This window comes from Macrobrachium rosenbergii, chromosome 22 (genome assembly GCF_040412425.1).
Source record: "Macrobrachium rosenbergii isolate ZJJX-2024 chromosome 22, ASM4041242v1, whole genome shotgun sequence".
Classification (NCBI taxonomy): domain Eukaryota; kingdom Metazoa; phylum Arthropoda; class Malacostraca; order Decapoda; family Palaemonidae; genus Macrobrachium; species Macrobrachium rosenbergii.
The window spans coordinates 24,879,535-24,901,355 of NC_089762.1; the positions used below are offsets into that span (position 1 = coordinate 24,879,535).

Here is a 21,821-nt window from a genome sequence, read left to right on the forward strand (position 1 = left end):
GCTGGCAACACTGCACGCACGGCTTCACTCACTGCCAGACTCACGGAAGTTGTCATTCAGAATCTGTATGCAACCTGTAGAAGTCGTCTCAATGGCCTGTTAATAACGACAAAGCGTCTCGTCGTGTACAATATTCCTTCGCCTTTAGGAACGTCAGTCACCGAGGCCAGCCCTGCATGACAATATATTATCGATATACCAAAACAGACGCCCAGAAAGATCCCCACAACCAATATCACACTGAAGAATCAGCTTATAAAACAAATAGGGCGAGTTTCCAGAGCAGCGGTTTGGGAGGAAAAATATCACTGATATTCTTGGTCGGCCTTCTCGTCTGACATTTCATTCGACAGCGACATTAGACGTCCTACGAGACTGAAAAGGTGTCTTCAAATAAAATAAAAATATAATGAAAAAGCATCCAATTCATCTTCACAATCTAAATAATAAAAACATATACAACACATTAGCAAATGTGTATCAAAGCGGCCATAGTGAACACAGCTAGTCAGAGAGAGAGAGAGAGAGAGAGAGAGAGAGAGAGAGAGAGAGAGAGAGAGAGAGAGAGAGAGAGAGAGAGTCATTGAACTAATGCAATGAACTACCACCAATATATCGTCAAAGGACATGAGGAATTATAATACGCAGCCACAAATGTCACAATAAGCATTTTTTTCACTTACACAAGACCAATGACTCCTAAAACTGCAGTCATACTGATTACAGAAGATTCCAATCTACAAATGCAGAGCAGAAAATTAAGCGCGTCGCCGGCAACCACAGAAACTTTCCACTATTCTCTTGAGACGGGGGGAAGGGGAGGGGGAAGACAGGAGGAATGGGGGAAGCCAACGGGGGAGAGGAAGAGTGTAAGAGGCTGTAAGCGGAAACTCGCTAAAATCCACAGCCACCTAACCTCTGCTCCGACCCCTCCGGTCAGAGCTGTATTGCCGCTACAACGTCATGAATATAATGGTCTAAACGTTGCTAGTTTGAGAGAGAGAGAGAGAGAGAGAGAGAGAGAGAGAGAGAGAGAGAGAGAGAGAGGAAGGGGAGGGGAAGGGTATTCATTTTGTTTTACGTCCCTAGAGGAATTAATAACAAAGGCAACGAGGTATAAATGGATGCGTATGCCGTTGCCCATAACAACAAGAGCTCATTATGCCCATTGTGCTGGGGAATGAGTGGCTTCCCGTCATTCTAGTAATAATCAGGCAGCGACGATAGTACTCCTGGAAATTAAACCTTCCACTCTGAAACAAATATAAATCACAGGAAATAAACAAAAGCTACAACGCAGGGGGAAGGATGCCGATGACTTAAAGGGTACCTCCATTAACAAAGAATGAGAGAGAGAGAGAGAGAGAGAGAGAGAGAGAGAGAGAGAGAGAGAGAGAGAGAGAGAGAGAGGAAAATTTAAGCAAGGCGGAGCTTGACACCCAAGGTAAGTGACAACACGAAAGAAATGGAGAATGTTACTTCACATTCTGGGGGGAATACAGTCTTGTAAGAGCACCAAGCTAAACTCCTCTTAAAATATACAGGAGTATTACATTATTACTCAACGATATAAACTATACTTCCCTACAAGCAGATATTTACAGATTTTTTACACTTCTGGGATTTTACCCGTTCAACTCTTGTTATTTTCTCAACAAGACAATGCGTTCTTATTCTCTGTTCTCCACGCAGAAACACTGAATGAAACGTTTTACCTAATGTGATTAATAAGACTTCCATCTGATCACTGTGTTCTCATCCAGAATTCAATTCAAAATCTACCACAATATTTCAACAGTTGGCATTTTCGCCCAGGTTTTTATGGCTGACAGGAAAAGAGATTTTCAGCCAAAGGATATTTTACATTTCTGAAAAGATGATCATCATCTTCCAAGAACTGCGTTTCAGATCAAACTTCCTGGAGGCGAACTTCGCGGAAGTAGGAGTTCGCCCTGACGTCTAAAATGTGGGCGATCCCAACGCAAGGAAAATCTGCAATTTTAACTCAAGACGGAATTATCCACATATCATTCGGAGAGTTTTTTCTGAGTCAATTTATTTCCCCTACCAATCCAAACCCAACTCCCAAGAGCAATAGACTCTTGTAAGGGTAAATAACTCGGTGATTTTCTCCCGAAAGGATGTTTTCGTGCTGCAGTGTTTTAAAACTGTAGTTTGTGGTAAAAGACATGAAACCCCCTCATGCAAATCTGTTACTAATTTCACTAAATCCCTTCAACCTTGTAGGAGAGGCAATGGCAGGGTAAGCGTTAAAGGCATGTGAGCAGACAAACACAGACATGTGACGGACACGCTGTCATGCATGATGGTCCGTCCTAGTACCAAGTCTGATTGAATTCCATTCGACCAGTCGGCAAGCTGCAACGATAAGATGAAAGAGACACTGGCACAACACACACAAACAGACAATCTCCCTTCAGGCACGTCTTATGAATGACGGCCTGCCTTTGGGCCAAGCTTGACTGAAATCCTCTCAACCATGCAGGGTGAGACACAAGGACAAGGTAAATGGAGCATTTACACAGACAGACAGACAGACAGATAATCCCAGCTCATACACACACAAACAGTCTACTTTTGCAAGTCTGATAGTGTAGGATGAGTCGCAATGACAAGGTACGGTAACAAGACGGTAACAAACGGTCGTCTTACTTTCATGTAGATCTACGACTGATGGATTATCTTTATGCCGTGTAGAAGTTTCGATAGTGTTCCAGTCCCACTAACGGAGAAAAATATGAACGGACAGACGTAATGGACAACTAAAGGTTTCCATTCCGTTTGTCTATTCCATAATAATCAACATCGGAAAATATGTTGCCTTCAAATTAGGACAATTATATAATGTACATTTATTGTACCTCCTAAACACACACACACACACAGTCTCACTCGTAAACAGGAATGATAAATCGACTAAACTAAGATATTTGAAAATCTCACAAGAGACCATGTGATTTACACAATGAAAGTATTCACAACATGCGACAAAAACGGACAAAATGTACACTAAAACATTAAACTGGCATAACTCGCAAAGTATAACAGAAATGAAGGAAAAGAACTGAGTATCGCAATCGCTGTGAAAAATATCACCCTTCTAAGCAAGCAGACAGGGGCGACTAAGCGCAATCGCAAACAAACATAGCCTACGCACAGACAGGAGCGCTAAAAAAACACAAGTAGCCGTATATAGACCATACAAATAAAAGAATACTAGTAAAAAAATCCAGTGGCATTTCAATGGAAAAATGTGATATTAACATAAGCTAAGAAATTTAACAAAAACAGGGGGCATAACAATGCTTAAAACAGTATGAAAAAGAAGAAATATTGACTTGCGTTATCAGGGGCACTAAACAACAATAAAAATTGGAACCCCCTTATAAAACACTATAACACTCAACCTGGAAATTACACTATTTGGTTCCTATAAAGTACACCAAGAGAGAGAGAGAGAGAGAGAGAGAGAGAGAGAGAGAGAGAGAGAGAGAGAGAGAGAGAGAGAGAGAGAGAGAGAGTCAGTAGTCTAAGTAACCTTCCCTCTTGAGCCATATAGACGCCAAAATGAAATACCTCATGAAATAAAATACTTCACGGCAAAAACCCATAATTCTCAAACATATTCCCCATCCCAAAAAACCCAAATCCCCACCATCCCATCCCGAAACCCCTCCCATCTTGCCTGTTCCAAGCGAACTCCAATTTGCCGCCTGGATGGACTGCATTAGCTTCCAGTCATGGGAAGGACGACTGGAAATGACCTCTGTTAAGATTTCCACGGCACAGACACTTCCACAATAGAAAGCGCCAAAGTCATGATCTAGTTGGGAAAATACTAGCTTAGCCATTATTACCTCGGTGAGATATTGGCGAGACATTTTCCCTTCCTTTCACAACGAGGACGATCCATAAAAGCTTCTATAAAACCTGACGACAGCTCATACTAATGCCAATCAAGTGCGCCTGTACATTAAATGGAATATAAAATTTAGGCCGGAGGCCACGTGCTGGGACCTATCTACGAGGTCATTCAGTGCTGAAAGGGAAACAAAAGTAAGAAGACTTCAAAGGTGTAACAGGTGAAATAATATTGTAAGGGATTGGTGGAAATTAAGATGGAAGAAAGACAGTATGAACGGAAGTATAGTAAAAGGATTGAAAGGGGTTACAGCTAGGGGCCGAAGAACACTGCAAGGAACCTTAAGTAATGCCTACAGTGCACTGCATGAGGTGCCCTGACGACACTAATCCCTCCCTGTGCAGGAGGCGCCTCCACACGCCACGACATTACAAAGGCAAAAATTTTGAGGTAGGGTGAAACCCATCAGGACAGTTCACGCCTAACGTATGAACTGAACTGACTTGAATTGAATACAGAATTTAGGCCAAAGGCCAAGCAGAGACCTATGAGGTCATTATGCGCTGACCCTAACGTATAAAACAATGAAGGCATGAAATCCGCATAGAACGCGTTTTTCCCTCAGATAGAGTACACACACACACACCCAAATAATGGAGAACAGTTTTTCGTGACGTTCTAGTTACCGCGTCTACTGGTGGCGTCAAAGGCATGGGAGTTATGCAAGAGAAAAATTCAGTGAGCTCCACAATGAGCGGATGTGAAACACAAAAACAAAAACTATTACCAAACAAGAAGAAGCGGGTGTCCTGATTTTCACTGTGATAAGTAAATGAAATGCTTGTTAGCTATATAACAACAATCATGTTTGATAAAATGTTAGGACCATTCCGCAAGTCTACCGTGCTATCAACAGTGTCCAAATTTCAGCAGTTGTTTGTCGTTAACTTTTGTTCCTGATCTGCGATGGAGCTTTCAAGTCATTCACGAACAGGACTGAAAACAACGTGAAAACTTCGTTGGAGGATGACACCATGACAAAAATCCTCAACCAAAACAAGAACTCTTTGTATTTCTACTCTTCCATGCTAATTATGCAATTTTGGCATCACTCAGCGGTTCATATGCATGAAATTTGCATCAGCATTAGATCTCTTCACAAAATAAACCCTCTCAAGCCAAATACACTGAAGCCAGGCATACATGACAGCTGGGTCTTTTCCAAAGCACTCCCCTTCGAAAATATCAAGTTGAAAGGCAACGGCTTCATGATGTCAATACATCTAGGAATCGAAAATGTTGATGAGCAAATGATCTTACAATGACTCCCTAAAGATATTTCATTTTTAAAATTTTTAGCATCTCTCAATTTCGGATTCATGCAAAATGTCAATATCGACACTTGCAAATAAAGGGGGGGGGTTGCAGCGAACAAATTTAATCCATAAGGTAATAGCCCCACAAAATCAAAGGCAGCAACTACAGCAGCGTCCTTAGGTAAAATTCAAATAATGTATCAATGAATTTCACCTAATTTTCCACACACACACACACACACACACACACACATATACACATATATATATATATATATATATATATATATATATATATATATATATATATATATATATATATATATAAAAGCCCACGACATAATACAGACTCCCCCAAAAAAATTATAATACATGTGGCCTCGGAACATATTTACTGTACTAATTCCTACTCCAAAATGACAGCGCTCTAACCCCCGCTAAAATTAGACATACCTGTCATATATCATAACCAAGCTACCACTGTTAGTTTTTATCGGACTTCATACAACTTGCAAACACCTAACGATTATGAAGAGACCTTTCATACCTCAATTAAGAATTTGCCTTGTGAGAAATCAAGGATAAAGGGGAAAAGGAAGCCAGAAAGAGCAACACATGACACTCCATTTGAGATTGCCAAGATAAGGTTTCTGAAAACGGCACCTCATTCCTTCGTAAATTGTAATCAAAAGGGACATATTTGATTCTTCAATAAGCTACAATGAACAACAACTAATACATCACAAAAAATCAACCAAACATCAAACTTCAAATAATGAACAATTACTACACGCATTAGGCTATACGTCACAAACAAAATACTCTGATTTCAACCGAACATACCACTAGACGCATGTGCGCATCTCTGATTATGTCAACACAAGAATTTATGATCAGAACCGCAGCAGCAGCAGCACACCAGAAATCAAACGCATGAGGTAAAGCATGCGAAGCCGACAACTTCTTGTCCGACAGTCGCGCACATCCTCCTCCAAAACTTAGTTTAAAAAAGGGATGCCTGCTACTCGTGGTTTTTGTCGTTCTGAGAGAGTGGTGGCCTGATAAGCAGCGCTTACCCTCGAACATCAAGGCCCCTCCCCCAAGCCTTCCCCACCCGTCCGAGGCCCTTGGCTAACACCCACTTGGCTCCTCCCATCCCTTCGCCGTAAATCAGTGGGAACATTACACGGTTTACATACGCATTATTCTCAGCAACTAACGTCTCGCTGACACGACTTGAAAATCAACTCGGCTCTTAACAGCCACGAACCTTATCACGAGAATTGCAATATAAAAAACAAATACAACAGAATTTTTTTTATCTTTCCTTATTTTCGAACTCAGGCTGGAGTAACCCATGGCTCAAAATGTTCGACAGTTATAAATTTGATCATGACTACAATAAGTATTCCATAAAAAAGTAAATATGTTTTCAATAAAAAAGCTAAGAAAAACTATATTCACATATAAAAATATTTTACCTTGGAAAAGATAGAATCCAATTAATCAAAATTGATTTCAGATCCAATGCATGAAACTAAGATACTTCAACTCTGAGATATGGAGGTGGAAGTAAGCAATATCATAATCATCAACAGAACTGAAATGGAACGAGGTTGAGGAGGCCACGCAGCAGACTATATGTCTTTCATTCCGTAACCCCTCTTGCAAAATATTTTTGCTTGCCTACTGTCAAGGCTTAATATTAAGGTCGATTAATTCTTGAACACAACAAACTACCAAACATTAGGGTGGAATGGCCATGGGGGTATGGGGTCATGCAAAGAAAACGTTGAAGAACGGTAACTGTACACTGACACAAACTAGCGCGTCCTTTATACAAGAAAACGGGAGCACTAGAAGGGAGAAAACGGAGATAGTTGGTTGCCCGGGGTAACGGTCAACAGAACAGACTCAAATAACGTGTGCTTGCCAGCCTCTCACTCTCTCTCTCTCTCTCTCTCGCTTCCACCTTATTGATTGGAAAATAACGTTTTAAGGGGAAGAGTGGTAAGGGAAACGTTGCTACCAAGCACTACTAGTTTAAAAACAGCAGTGCAACTGCACTTTTCGTCAGGTTCTAGCAATGCAAAAAGTTTTATTTGTATGATAGCAAATACAGTACTGTCACACCGTTTTCCCTTCACCGACGATACCTGGCTAAGACCAAAGACACCCGCTGAGCCTCTGCGTGCGTGTAGCCTTCCTAAGCCCCATTTTCCCGTGGCCTGCAAGTTCCTTTCGAACCCGGCCAGGGTATCCTTGAACTTGATTTCATAACAAGACACGCAAATCATTTTAATGTCGTTATCCAGGAAGGTTCTACGCCGAGTGTTGGAGTGAGGATTACTTTGTGGAGGCCATTCCTTTTGCAGTTACACTAATCTGAAATCTGTGCAACTGTCGACAAACAGCAATCTAATAATTCAGTGCTTTAGGACAGGAGGAGCACGAGTTCGGACATCCAATACTGGTCATTTAGTCGAGATCTGGACGCACTACCAATTATGCTTCCCACGAGAGAGAGAGAGAGAGAGAGAGAGGGAGGGAGGGAGAGAGAGAGAGTGAGAGAGAGAATCTGAAATTATCCCAAATTAGAAAAGTGCAAAACCCAACACGAAGTCAGGAATACATTAACAGAGGACTCCAAGCTTGATTACTATTCCACTTTGAAACAGCGATTCAGTAGAGAATGCAAAGCACGCGAAAAACAATTATATTCTTAGTTGTCTAATGACGCATCAGTGTGTGCGTGTGTGTGTAATCAATCTCTGAACAGTTCGCAGAACTATCGAGATCCGAATCCGACAGGCTCATGGAAAAAATGATGACTGAGCTAGTTTTCAATCAATCCTTTCAATACAAGACAAAAATGTCCAACATTATCATAGTAGCAGTAGTCATGGAGAAAATGCATTCTTATCGAACTAGGCAAAATAGAAAGTTAGCTAAATGCATCACACGTGTCTAAAATAGAATGCACATAACATCAAAATACCGGGTAAATCAATAAAAAAAATAAACTTGAGAATTAGCTAAAACAACATACAATCGAAAAGTGCGACTGAATGTACCCTCAAACAAGGGTACAAAGGAAAAAAATGCAGGGGAAAGCCGTGGAACGCATCAGCTTTTTAAAATAGTAGCTATAGTCACACCCAGGTTAGGAAAACTGTTTCGCCTATTTCAATCAATTATGCAAATCCCAAGTGAAAGGGCGTGATGTTGAGCACAGGGTAAACTTTCCACAAGCACCCAAGGAAAAAAAAAACCGGCGCTTCAAAATTAAGAGAGCCCGCCCCACAGAATACAAACAAAACAAGTCAGTCCCAGTTCGCTCCATATATAAACATTTATATAAATATAATATATACAATTATATATGCATACACAAACAATTATATATATAATTGTATAATTATATATACATATTTTATATATATATATATATATATATATATATATATATATATATATATATATATATATATATATATATATATATATATATATATATATATATATATCCACCACCATCTCAAACCCCAAAGTAAGAAACGAGCGCGAGTAAAAGGCGACGACGCCATCTGCCTCTCTCGACACATTCCAGCATGAAAATTTCAGAGCATCGATTCTCGTAACGCGGGGATCTGTAATTGTGAGCACTGCAACAAAGAACTCCCGACGCAAAACTCAACGGATCAATTCACACGCTTTCATTCCTCAGACTTCAACATCAAATCCAAGGCTATCAGTCGATGTTGCGTTTCAGAGTGGAGGGAGGGAGGAGGTGCTCCTGTCTTCCTATTCAAATGCAATTCTCGGGTACAATCTAAAGTGAGTCGATGAACAAATATATTCGCAAGGGAGTGACAAACTATTTTACCAATAAACCTGAACTAATGAAATGAAGAATGAACCGATAACATGATACAAAAAACTGAGCATTATTAATCAGCATCGCTGACAGTCAGTCTTAAAACAGACCATTTTTTATTACTTAAGATTGTAACGAACGTAAGAACTGTTCAGATTTTAATTATTTACACACTGGAAACACTGGAAATTTAACATTTGTATCATATTTTTTTTAAAAGAAAATTTAAAAAGAAAAACGACCAGCACACTAATTAACTGATTTGAGTTCCAACCCAAAAAATTCATAATTAATTTCCCATGCATCCAGATATCAGCAAGCTCCTCATTATCCCATTCATCAATCGAACCCATACCCAACACAATCACAAGACTCCAACCTTATTACTCTGTTCACTCAGATCTGATGGCTGCGCGAACACAAAGCTTAGCTGCTAATAAGGGCGTGTAGGAAATCACTAGGGTTATAAGACCAAATTTTCGATCTGATTGGCGACCAGGTTACGGGCTGAACACTTTTCGGTTTGAACTATCCTATCAATTTATTTATCGTAAGCTCTTCTAATCACTGTAAATATCTTTTGTAGCCTGGGAATTCTAAGCACTGTAATTATCTTTTGTAGCTTGGAAATTAAAGTTGAACAGATGAACTTGAATTAAATAGGGTACTTCTAAAAATATTTCCTGATATTTTATTATCGGATGTTATTTCAATGCTCACTTAGGACTTGAAAAACTACGTGCTGTTAATGCGTTTCTCTGGCTAATCCACTTGGTCTTCAAAAGCCGTATCTAACATATATGTCTACCGCACTGTCAATGAAATTTCGCAAATGAAAACGCCATGAAGAAAGCGCTCACTGTGTCGAATAAATATTGAAATATTAAACTGACGATCTCTGGGCATGCAATGTAATGGCTTCAAATTCGTTATGCCGAATTCGTCGATTTCTTCAAGATTAAGCCATGCACAGCACAATTCTTAAAAAATACGAAACAGACAATACTGGTAGTTTACAGATTCATAAAAAAAACACGAATAACCAACAATTGCGATTTGAGTCCATATATTTGGCAAGAGACGACCTTTTATAGGCTAAGCTTACTGACTGAAAAGCCCAACACACTTGCACTTCCCTCAAACGTCGCTCTTTCCATTTGCTTCAATAATGGCAAACCATACTAAAGACAATATCATTTGAATATAAAATAACAGGAGCTGTAGATTGACCAATGAGCAGCGTTGGTTCAAACAAAGAATTTCATGCTCTAGTTATCAAGAGCTGAGAGAATAGGCTAGGTATACCAGACAATCCTACACAACACACAGGTTAACCGTATATAAACTCGACTCACTGTGGCCCTGTTGCTCTTGAAAAGGATCTCTTTTTTTGGACCCCTATTTAGACCCATCATCGGAACAGAAGCACTGGTATAAATAGAACTGAATCTACCCACATAAAGCAGCTTTCAATTTGCGTGCTGTCATTTCTGACCCCTAAGTTCTTGAAAAGATCATTTTTAAATTAATCAACACCTTTTCCATACTTTGTAATAACCTCCCCTTCAAATTGGGTACGGCTCCTATTTGAGCACATTTTAATCCCCGAAAAGCTCACATAAGCTTTTAGCTCAGGTGAGCTAAAAAGTCAACTGTTAAATGAATTCAGATCTCACACACACACATTCTTGTTTCTCCTCAGAACTCGGGGTTCCACTACCTTTCTTGCCACTAAATGTTTGGACCACAGCAGTTTAACCGTACCTGAACTGATAGCATACATCAAACAAAATGAACACGGGAACGTAATTCACTTTAAATAAATCATAACCGATACAAATGTAAAAATTCCAGAGTAAATACTCGAAATATGAACATTTCACGGGATCGTTACCATCTGAAACATGAGTGAGATGAATGAATCGGGGGAACAGAGCCTAAATTAATAACTATGAAAATGAATTTGGAATAAATACATTGGTGTTAAACTGTGAGATGCAACTATACCAGCAGCTGAGGGAACTTTCAGCGAGTCTGCCCGAGTCCAAAGACCTGACAAAAATACTCCAGATAAGGCTTGTATATCTATTTGTAACGGGCTCTCTGAGTAGTTGAGATGACCTGCTAAGCAATTCGAAGTTTGTTTAACGACAGAATGGAATGAAGTAGCTAGATTTTTATTGGTTCTCAGACAGTGTGGTACAAACGAATTTAACTGCAATTCCGATTAGCAAAATACCTGGGTCATAATGGATAAATGGCCAGTGACTACAGATAAATGGGACTCATGATACGCACCTTCAAATCTGGAGCTTCTCTGACAACAAAACTGAACCTCGCTACGCCTGAGATGTCCCACATTACCTGAAATACAAAAAATGAACCCACCATTACCAATCGTGAACAAAGTCAAATTATGTGAATTGACTGTTTACTCGGTAAATACAATACACAAAGGCAATTTTTCCAAAAAGTCAAATACAATTCCTTTTCCCGCTGACTCACGTAAACTTCCTATTATAAAGGGACAAGCTCAAAGCATTTATTGTCAAACAACAGTTACAGTAACATCTGATTACCGCCATCTAAGGAAAATTTAGTTCAACAGTTACCAAAGCCCCTTTTCATCTGTGAGCCTTGTTTCCCAACTGCGAGGGATATGATAGTCTCATAAAAGAATATCTACACGAGATCCTATTTACCAAATGGAAGCAACTAATTTCACTAATAAACAAATTTTTTCCACTCCAAGTATAGCTAATTTCTAGCAGTTATCCTATGCTTTAAGTTGACATTTATCGGTAACTAAAATCTTATATTTGCATAACATTCGCATTGTAATAAAATAAAGCAATCAATCAACATTTTCACAGCAAGCTGCATAAAAATTCTGCGTCACATTCCAGTCTAACTGTCTGGTCACGCTCGATTAATTGAAAGAGAACCAGTAGCTAATCGGACCCATTCCCCTCAGCCTGGATGACCTGCAATAGTAGCTCATCCATGACTGGTAGGAAGAAATGGTTACATAAAAACAACAACCAAGCACTATTAGAAAACACAAAACAGCAGCAACACTACAAATAGCAGCAACAATACCATAATCAGGAAAATATTAACATTGAAAAAACCCAGTTTCTATCGATGGAAAGATATTTTTATTTCAGTCTCAATCAAGAAAAAGGCCACGAGCAGCGACGCTCCAAGACAGAAGAACAGCTGTGTACCACTCTACCCCCTAAGAGTAAGTTAAGTATACCTTAGTTTTACCAGACCACCACTGAGCTGATTAACACCTCTCCTAGGGCTGGCCCGGAGGATTAGACTTATTTAACGTGGCTAAGAACCAATTGGTTACTTAGCAACGGGACCTACAGCTTATTGTGGAATCCGAACCACATTATAGCGAGAAATGAATTTCTATCACCAGAAATAAATTCCTCTAGCTTTTCATCAGCCGGCCGGAGTCTACCCGGTAAGAAACAGCACCAAGTGCATAAGGGTGAAGATTTAAAACTTAGCTGAAAACCACAAACAATCATTCGTTAACAGGGAGTGACGTCACATCGAAGACCAGAATGAGACCTATCATAAGTGTAGCGATGAGAAGTCACTCTCGAAGAACTGTTCACTTGATATGCAGACGTCATGCCCTCTCATATTTCACCTTCATTAAAACTGACAAGAATACAAACCTACTACGTGAAACATTATCTGTTCGAACAATGTCGCCAAGGAATATGCTTCATGCAAACGCAATTACAAATAATCACAACATGGAGGGCACAAATAAGAATTAAATTTAATTTTAGCGATGCCCTTGGCGGGATCCATCGCCTCCCCGCCTTCACAATGGACAAGAATCGGGGAGGGAGGGAGGGAGGAGGGAGGGGAACCCCTTTCAACTCTCATTTGCAAAACAAACAAACAAAGCCCGAAAGAAGTAAACTTTCCTCTCCAAGCCAGGCGATTGAAAACACATCCATTCACAAGTGCAACAAGTGGACAATGACGCAAGACACAATAGCCATCCGCACCGGATATCCGGACTTACTAACATCAAGAGAATGACAGATACACACGAACCCACATAACGAAGACGGCTTCCACAAACAAACCGCCTAGTCCTCACACATAACATAACACGAAAACGGTTCATTTTTATTTCACTACAAGGCGGTGTAAATAATTATTTAGCGTAAATTGATATATTATAATGCATATTAAAATGCGCACGCGCACACACACACAAGGTCTCCCGAACTCATTTTTCTTCCCGTCGCTTCGAAAAATTTAAAAAATGCATATTCCTGATATGATATGGATAGCGTACGTTAACTTTCAAAACTAACCACAGAGAGAGAGAGAGAGAGAGAGAGGGAGAGAGAGAGAGAGAGAGAGAGAGAGAGAGAGAGAGAGAGAGAGAGAGAGAGAGAGAGAGAGAGAGAGAGAGAGAGATATTTTTAGCTATTATCAGTTTCGCACTTGCAGGGGTTTCAGCTTATCTTGCCGAGGTCATTGTGTTTACTCTTCAGGGCTGGAAGGGAATCTGACAGTAAGAAAGTCTGAAAGGTGTAACAGGAGGAAAAACTCGCATTGCACTGTGAAACAAATGTTGGAGAAGGCAGAAAGGCTGATGGAAGAAAAGAGAAGGTAGAAAGTCTGATGGAAGAAAGAGATTACAAAGGTAGGTACAATAAAAGTAATGAAGGCGGTTGCAGCTAGAGGGCCGAAGGGACGCTGCAAAGACCCTTAAATAATGCCTACAGTGGACCACGTTGGGTGCACTGACGAACTAGCCCGCTACAGGCAGAGAGTAAATAACGATGTGCAAACAAACATACGCGGTGAGTTGTGATACAGAATAAATTCTAGGACTGGCTGAATTGAATGGCAGAGGTTTCTGGTTTTAATTGGGTGTGTTAGAAGATTCGGAACAGAGCCCTCTTTGATTCTGCACAGGTAAACAAGTTTTATCGCATTTATACTACGCTGGATGCACAGTAGGGAAGTTCATACAAGTCATCAAGCTCTTTTATAAGGCTACGTAAGCCCTGTAGACAATCTTTTTGGGCATCGTTAATTGGGGGGTTGGGGCCATAATGGTGAGCAAGTCAATAATTGGTCTAATCAACGCCTCCCTTAGCGAGCGCACGGTGCCCTACTCATTCTGAAAATGTTCTCAATATCCATAACGACTACCTACAACAGTGCTATGAATCTGTAAAAAATGAATGCAAAATGACAAGTCATCCGAGAAAACAGACCCCAGGCTTATCGTAAAGGCGGTCCCCCATCTGGACCAGGACACATATAAAAATGTTGTGAATTCTAATCATATTTTGTGTTCAAATTCATCCCCATTGAAGGTTGCCTTGTTTCGTTGCACCCGCGGATAGACTAAACATTTCTCAAATTTCCCGTTCTCGATCGAGTATGATGTTGCCGAGACACGGGAATCTTTAGCAAATAAAGATATACACGAGCTTTGCAGGTTACTATCAATAACATTAATCAATATGGGAAGAGGAGCGATTGATTTATAGGCTTTAGGCATTCAAGCCAAGCACTGAGGCAACTAAGGCCATTCAACACTGAAACGGAAATTGACAGTGAAAATGTTTGAAAGGTGTAACAGGAGGAAACCTCAAAGCAGTTGCACTGACTCAATTGTTAGGAGAGGATGGAAAGTAAGATGGAAGAAAGAGAATATGAACGGAGGTACAGTAAAAGAAGTGAAAGCAGGTGCAGCTAGGGACCAAAGGAACGCTGCAAAGAACCTTCAGTAGTGCCTACATTGCACCGCACGAAGTGTAATGACAGCACTAACCCCCCTACGGGAAACAAAAAGAGAAACACGATCGAGAAGAGTTGCTGTGGGGCACCTGATATGACTAGGCCTAGTCTGAATGTTCAATTAGCTGATAACAGAAGCGTTTGACTTGAGAGGAAATGCGTAGCCAAGATGGGTCCACCCAAACGCTTGCCTTTTTGCTTGTTGCTTAGTTGGAAGTGATCAATTTTGTCGAAAACCATGGCAAGGTCACACTAGTGTCGACTTTGCAGCCCGATTCTATGATTCTGATTAGTTGTTTGCTCTATTAGCTATGATTCCTCAGATATTTGCTGTATAAAGCATGTTGGGTTAGTTGGAATATCGTTATCGAATAGAATATAATATAATACAGTTTAAGTCAAAGGCCAAGCGCTGGGATCTAAAAGGTCATTCATCGCTGAAAGATGTAACAGGAGGAAAACCTCGCAGTTGCACAATGAAACAATCGTTAGGAGAGGGTGAAAAGTCAGATGTAAGAAAGAGAATATGAACAGAGGTATAGTAAAAGGAATGAAAGAGGTTGCAGCTAAGGGCCGAGGGAACGCTGCAAAGACCCTTAAGTAATGACTACAGTGCATCACGTGAGGTGCACTGACGGCACTACTTCCCTACGGGGGCGGCGAAGATCGTTATCGATCAGATAACTGACAAGTGCCTTGTCTGTTTCGAAGACCTTTATCAGGTAGTGATAACGGTTGGTAAGAGTTGGGAAGAAAGCTTTCGCTTTAAGGGTTTAGTGCTGAGCAGGCCTATATGAAGATTTTTGCAATGTCTTCATTCGTTCACTTTTCTCCATGGAAGAGACCGTTTTTCAAGTTTCTGTTTAAAAGACTTTAAAGCACTGCACACACACGGGGAGAGAGAGAGAGAGAGAGAGAGAGAGAGAGAGAGAGAGAGAGAGAGAGAGAGAGAGAGTGTGTCTTGTCTTGTGCAGTGACAAGATGACCTTGGTTTCATACTACCAAGTAACGATAAACCCGATAACACAATTAGCTTACTTAAAACGAATAATAATTCTAGCCTCTTTTGCCCTCCACAAACTGAATTTGTCTACACTCTGCCAAATGCTTTTCGCATATTTTTAGCTTGATGCTTCACGCAAACATACATTTATCAGGTCACCGGTACAGTATATCGATGTTGATGTGGTTTTGTAAATTCTAAAAATATCTCAACATCCGTTCACCTTAATTTTGAAATCTGTTTCTTGAACAAGTTCGACATGCAACAAGCACTGCAAGCACTCACAGTTAAAGGAACTCGAGACTACTAACAATTCATAATTTTTTAAAAACGTCCGATTAATGAAATATTCAAGACACCACTTTGGTTCATGCAAAAGGTCTACAATTTCGACAACCCTCTCCGGACAGATGTGTGCACGAAACTGGAAAGGGGCTCGTGGCGGATATTTCTAGTATGAATGTCATGGTCAAGGTCACTAACCTTGATGTAATGTGAAAAGTCCTCGGAAGTGGAGGATGGAGGAAGCATGCAAATTATGAAGTCTTTCTTTTATTCAAACGTTGATAAAACCTACGGAATCTACACAACTACTTTAACCTTCTCGGCAACGTCCCAAGACTGTAAAAAAATGTCAGACCGACGATCGCCCTTGGTATACACCTTTGGACAAAGTCTGAATGAAATCCCCTCAACCAAGTATAAATAGTCACGACCGGGTAAGCGTGACAGACAGCTGCACGGACCAACGGATAAGAAAAAAAGAATAATTCTCCGACTTGAGATATGGTTATAATCCTCCGACTCGAGATATGTTTACAATTCTCTGACTTAAGATATGTTAAGTTACGACCATTTTCAAACATCTGACGAGTGAGGGTTGATGAAGGCCTTAGCAATATCAATTTTCAAATCCCTTGAGCTAATCTAAAGAGTATAAGCAAATTTGAACTCGCCTATTACTTTTAACAGCTTTGTTTCTGGTAACGACTAAATTGTAAGGCCTATCAAACCTTATAGTCTAGTTCTAGAGCTGCGATTCCTAACCCCAGGGTCCATTTCAAGGGATATAACTTCAAGTTTATGGGTTTGTTATCCCAATACTCTTATTATAATTATTATTGTTAGAGAAAATATTAAAAATACATAATTCATTAATATCTAAGCAAACCATTATAGAGACGCAGAACATTTAACTGAGGTCGGAAATCCTCCCAACATAGACACTTGCACGTCAGGGCTTCACTGCCCGAGTTAAGCAAGAAAATGTGTGGTGATTGTTCACTGTCTTCTCCACCGTGAAAATCTTCCTGCTCAGAAATTGCCACAGGAGAAATTAAAGCTAGGGCTCTCAACTAGATTATCCACTCAAATGTGGTCTGATTTTGGTTCTAACATATACAGTACAGTGCAGTCCAACACCACTCTCAGGTTAGGTGGCTGTCACGAGGCAAGGTGTTCCAGTGATTGCATGAATTGCGGACAGACAGATTTTTCTGTCTGAAAAGACACCCATTGGCCCACAAATTCTCAGATTCAATGTGGTTGATGCAAGTAGCCTATCTTGCAGATATATTTGCCAAAATTAATTCCTTGAACATTTCAAAGCATGGTCGTGACCGGGCTTTCTGAGAAACTGTCAGCATTCAAAGGAAAACTCAAGTTGTGGATGAATAAAATTAAAGCTGGAAAGACTGTGGATGAATAAAATTAAAGCTGGAAAGACTGCATCATTTCCCTCGCTGAATGTACTTCTGGAGGATGAAGATTTTTCTCTCAACCAATTCCAAAACATTACTGTGCAACATACATCCAAGCTGATCACAGAGTTCGATCATTACATTGCAGAAAATGTAAATAAATACAGTTGGATAAGAAACTCCTTTGACATTGAAGCTGAATACCTGCCTGAAGAAATTGCAAACATCAGCAAGCTACAGGAGCAGCTTATCGAGATTCAATCTGATGAAACACTTCATTACAATTTCAAAAGGCAAACACAGCTCATTTTGGGTAAAAGTATACAATGAAAAGCCGATCCTTGGAGGTGAGGCCCTGACAGCACTCCTTCCCTTTGCTACAACTTTCTTGTGTGAGGTAAGATCTTCAGCCCCCCAAAGTCACAACGACAAAGGGTACAGAAACCGCCTGCAACCAGAGGATGACCTAAGATACAGTCTATCATCAAAATCACCCAGATTTGAGGAGCTGGTCAAAACAATCCAGTGTCTAAGCCCTCATTGAATGTAATAGTAGCCTACTACGCGTCAAGCAGGCTTGTATGAATAATTTTGCTTTTCTTCCTCCACAGTGATAAATCATACTCTAACTAAACATTTAATCTTATAACATGAAACAAAAGCATTTTGCTTTTCTTTATGCTAGGAGCTAGGTAATGTATTGTTTCTTTCTCACGAATCATTGTTATGCTGATGCGTTACTTCCATTAATAAAAACCTCTGCATGCAATTTTTGTTTCTGTAACACGTTTTCATAAGCATAAGTATATAAAAAGAAAATGTTTATGAGGGCATGGGTCGCCATGGTTAATTTGGACAAGATTTTGGGTCACTGCCAAAAAAGGTTAAGAGCCACTAGTCTACAGCTTACTATTTGTTTTCCCTACCTAGCATTTAAGAATACGCATCTCTTCTCAACCTCATAATATCTGAGGCAACACTGTACTGTTTTTGGCGGCATTTATGTTGATATAAAACCTATCTATTCTTTTGTATGCAAATAACTAAATGCTTCAGAGAGACGTTTACAAAGCCATTAAACTTACCAATACATAAACGAGAGAGAGAGAGAGAGAGAGAGAGAGAGAGAGAGAGAGAGAGAGGAGAGAGAGCCACTACTCGCAGGGTCAGGATGGAGTCAAGAAGAGGATGGGAAAATGGGCATGGAACCCGAGGGGCGGAGAGGGTCCAGGGAGGTAGGATAAACGTAATAAGAGTATGGCCGGATAAACAGGATCCATCACTAGATTGCATATACCCTCTCCCCAGACGAGGCATATCCCTGCAATCCCCCCACCCCCAACTCTAGCTCCCCTCCCCCCAAAAAGCTCAACAAAATGCACGCACGGACACATGCACGGGCGCGCGCGCGTACACACACACACACACACACACACATGTACACACGTACACAGCTGCACACCGGAAGGTCAGGGGGACCTCCCTTCACTGTCCTATACTCCAGGACCGCTACCTCACCGCCGCCATTCTCATCTGCGGTGTCTCACTTTAACTACCTACCTACGACCACGGACAACGAAAAACACTACCCAGTGCCAGCAGGACTACTAAGTGGCGAATATTTAAGCAGTGTAATCTTGCAGGGTTTAGAGAGTAGCCGGTGCCGTTACAACCAGTTCTGTGATTTTTACCAAGAGTGCACAATCCCAAGAATTTATGCTCATACTAGCCTATACTGATCGCTGTAATCAGATTCACATGGGGAAAAAGATAGGGAATTCTCGTCTGTAATTGATAAAACGTTACTAAAGTATCCTCAAAATATCGAGTCTTATTTCGTAAGAAGATTACCAATTACTTGTTAACTTGTGCACAGCAGCGCAAATCTCTTGCTATAATCCAATATATCTAAAATGAATTATACTCTTTCAACAAGACCTAACGCATAAACACGAGACTTGCACTAATGCCAGTACCCACTGCATAACAGATATACAAAAGGCCATATAAAAGAAAATATGCAAGTTGTATCTCAAGGCTTTATACTTCCGGCCTCAAGAATCCCACCCGGATCTCATAAAAGATGAAACAAAGAAAATAAATGAAGTAAATTGTTAATATACAGTGCATACGCAATGGAAAAAGAAAAGGTTTTATTACATATTTCACATGTACGCTTTCGCACAATGTAACCATATCAACGCAAAGCATTAAAAATTCGTAATATGCAACTGACTTTATCAATGAATGCATTTTTCCTCCCAACCTACTTTCCACACAATATTCTCTTAATCACGATTATTTGTCGTAATTGTAAACTCATTTTATCACTTGCAACATTCACTTCCGAGGCGCAACACTTGTTGGATTCCACACTGTTTACTCCTTGAGAGAGAGAGAGAGAGAGAGAGAGAGAGAGAGAGAGAGAGAGAGAGAGAGAGAGAGAGAGAGAGAGAGAGAGAGAGAGAGAGAGAGAGATTGCTTTACGTACTGCCGTAAGGGGCACCTTCTTCCTTGCAGTTTACAAGTGCATGGGGAGTACAGATTTCCTGCATATCTCAATAGCTGTAAGCATAGGTTTTTTACGTAAACAAGGATAAGTAGGCATATAGTACTAACATTCCCCAAATGCTGTAGTCACAGTTTAATATAAAAAAAAAAGTGCTTACGCATAAAAAAACCATAACCTAGACAAACGTGCGACACACACTATCACTACCTACGACTCGCAGAAAGCAATACACCTAAATCCGTCCCCTCCTCTTTCTTTTCATTTCATGACAACCCCACCCACATCCAGATTACGAGGGGAAAAACTTCCGGCAGCGTCGTGGATTAAATCGACTGAGAGCTATAAACATTCTGCCACACCTAGGCTAACCCCTCCCCCTCCCCCTTTTTCATTCTTCCTTCATTATGGCAGCATTAATCGGTGCGAGGCCTCCGCTTCCCCCTTCGGCATCAGAGACAAAAGGAATTGGAACAATTCAAAGCCAGTTTGTTGATTCGTCTGACTTTTTGACTCAAAACATGAGACTACGAGCAACACATCAGTCACTATAAAATCGAACTCTCAGAATTAAAAAATTCGATGAAGACATCATGAATTTATATTTAGAAGTACATACGTATATAATCCGCCACAAAAACTACCGACTAACGAGAGAGAGAGAGAGAGAGAGAGAGAGAGAGAGAGAGAGAGAGAGAGAGAGAGAGAGAGAGAGAGAGAATTTCAAAACTGTAACAAAGGAATTTAACACTAGCCCACCTCATAAAGTCACAAAACAATATCCTCAAAATAATTTTGTTTATTCTAGCAAATTAAAATGTAATTATTTTAACTGCCACTTTTAACCAAACAGCCGTTACCGACTTTTCAACCAATAACTCATTTCTTCCCTAACTCTCACGTTCTCTCTCTCTCTCTCTCACACACACACTCATAGAGGCATTCGCTTCAGTATTGATCCCAAGTTCTAGAGCTCTTCGGTGCGCTGCGCCTCCTCTCTCTCTCTCTCTCTCTCTCTCTCTCTCTCTCTCTCTCTCTCTCTCTCTCTCTCTCTCTCTCATACACCGGAAAATACACTTACTTTCACCATTATCAACAAACAACCTTCTACAAGTATCGACAATTTCTGAGTAGGAATCCGAGATCTTAGTATTATACATATTTTCGTTAAATGATTATCGAGGGTACTAATCTGCCGATCCTTAACTTACTAAGTTCATTAAAAGCTCAACATTATGGGGAAAACAGGGAGTGGTGGTGGAGGGCAGACCTCTTTTTTTTTTTAACAATTTTCCTTCAAGCAGAAAAAAATTCGCGTACGTTTTCACGCGGTTATAAAATAATCATGGCATCAGAGGTGGGCGCGTGCCTGTAGACAGGCGAGGGAAACAGAGTGGATGACAAGCAACTGGCGAGCACGAGGCAAGGGGCAAAACAAAGCAAACTGTTGGACATAAAGAACCGGCATGACGGTGTGTCACTTAGGACCCAATACGATTTATTTACATGACTCGTATTTGGCGCGACTCATTTTACCTTAAAATAACGAGCTTTGGAACACCTCCCCGCCCCCTACAGAGAGAGAGAGAGAGAGAGAGAGAGAGAGAGAGAGAGAGAGAGAGAGAGAGAGAGAGAGAGAGCGTTGCGAGTCGAGCTGATAGCACGAACCATTTTCTTATTTCACGCATTTTAAAGGGATGACTATTGTACACAACACCGCAACAAGCAACCTGAGCT

At 40.5% G+C, this 21,821-nt stretch overlaps 1 protein-coding gene across 7 annotated transcripts in view; it reads right to left on the reverse strand.

Moving 5' to 3' along the window:
• The window catches only part of LOC136850668 (AF4/FMR2 family member 4-like), a 231,403-nt gene that overhangs the window by 176,882 nt on the left and 32,700 nt on the right, over window positions 1-21,821 (reverse strand). For 3 of the 7 annotated variants that reach the window (XM_067124442.1, XM_067124446.1, XM_067124444.1), the window contains exon 2: window positions 11,375-11,440. The exons of the other annotated variants lie outside the window; for them this stretch is intronic. The gene's annotated coding sequence lies outside the window, so the exon portion shown is untranslated. The remainder of the gene's footprint in view (window positions 1-11,374; window positions 11,441-21,821) is intronic. 7 annotated transcript variants of the gene reach the window in all.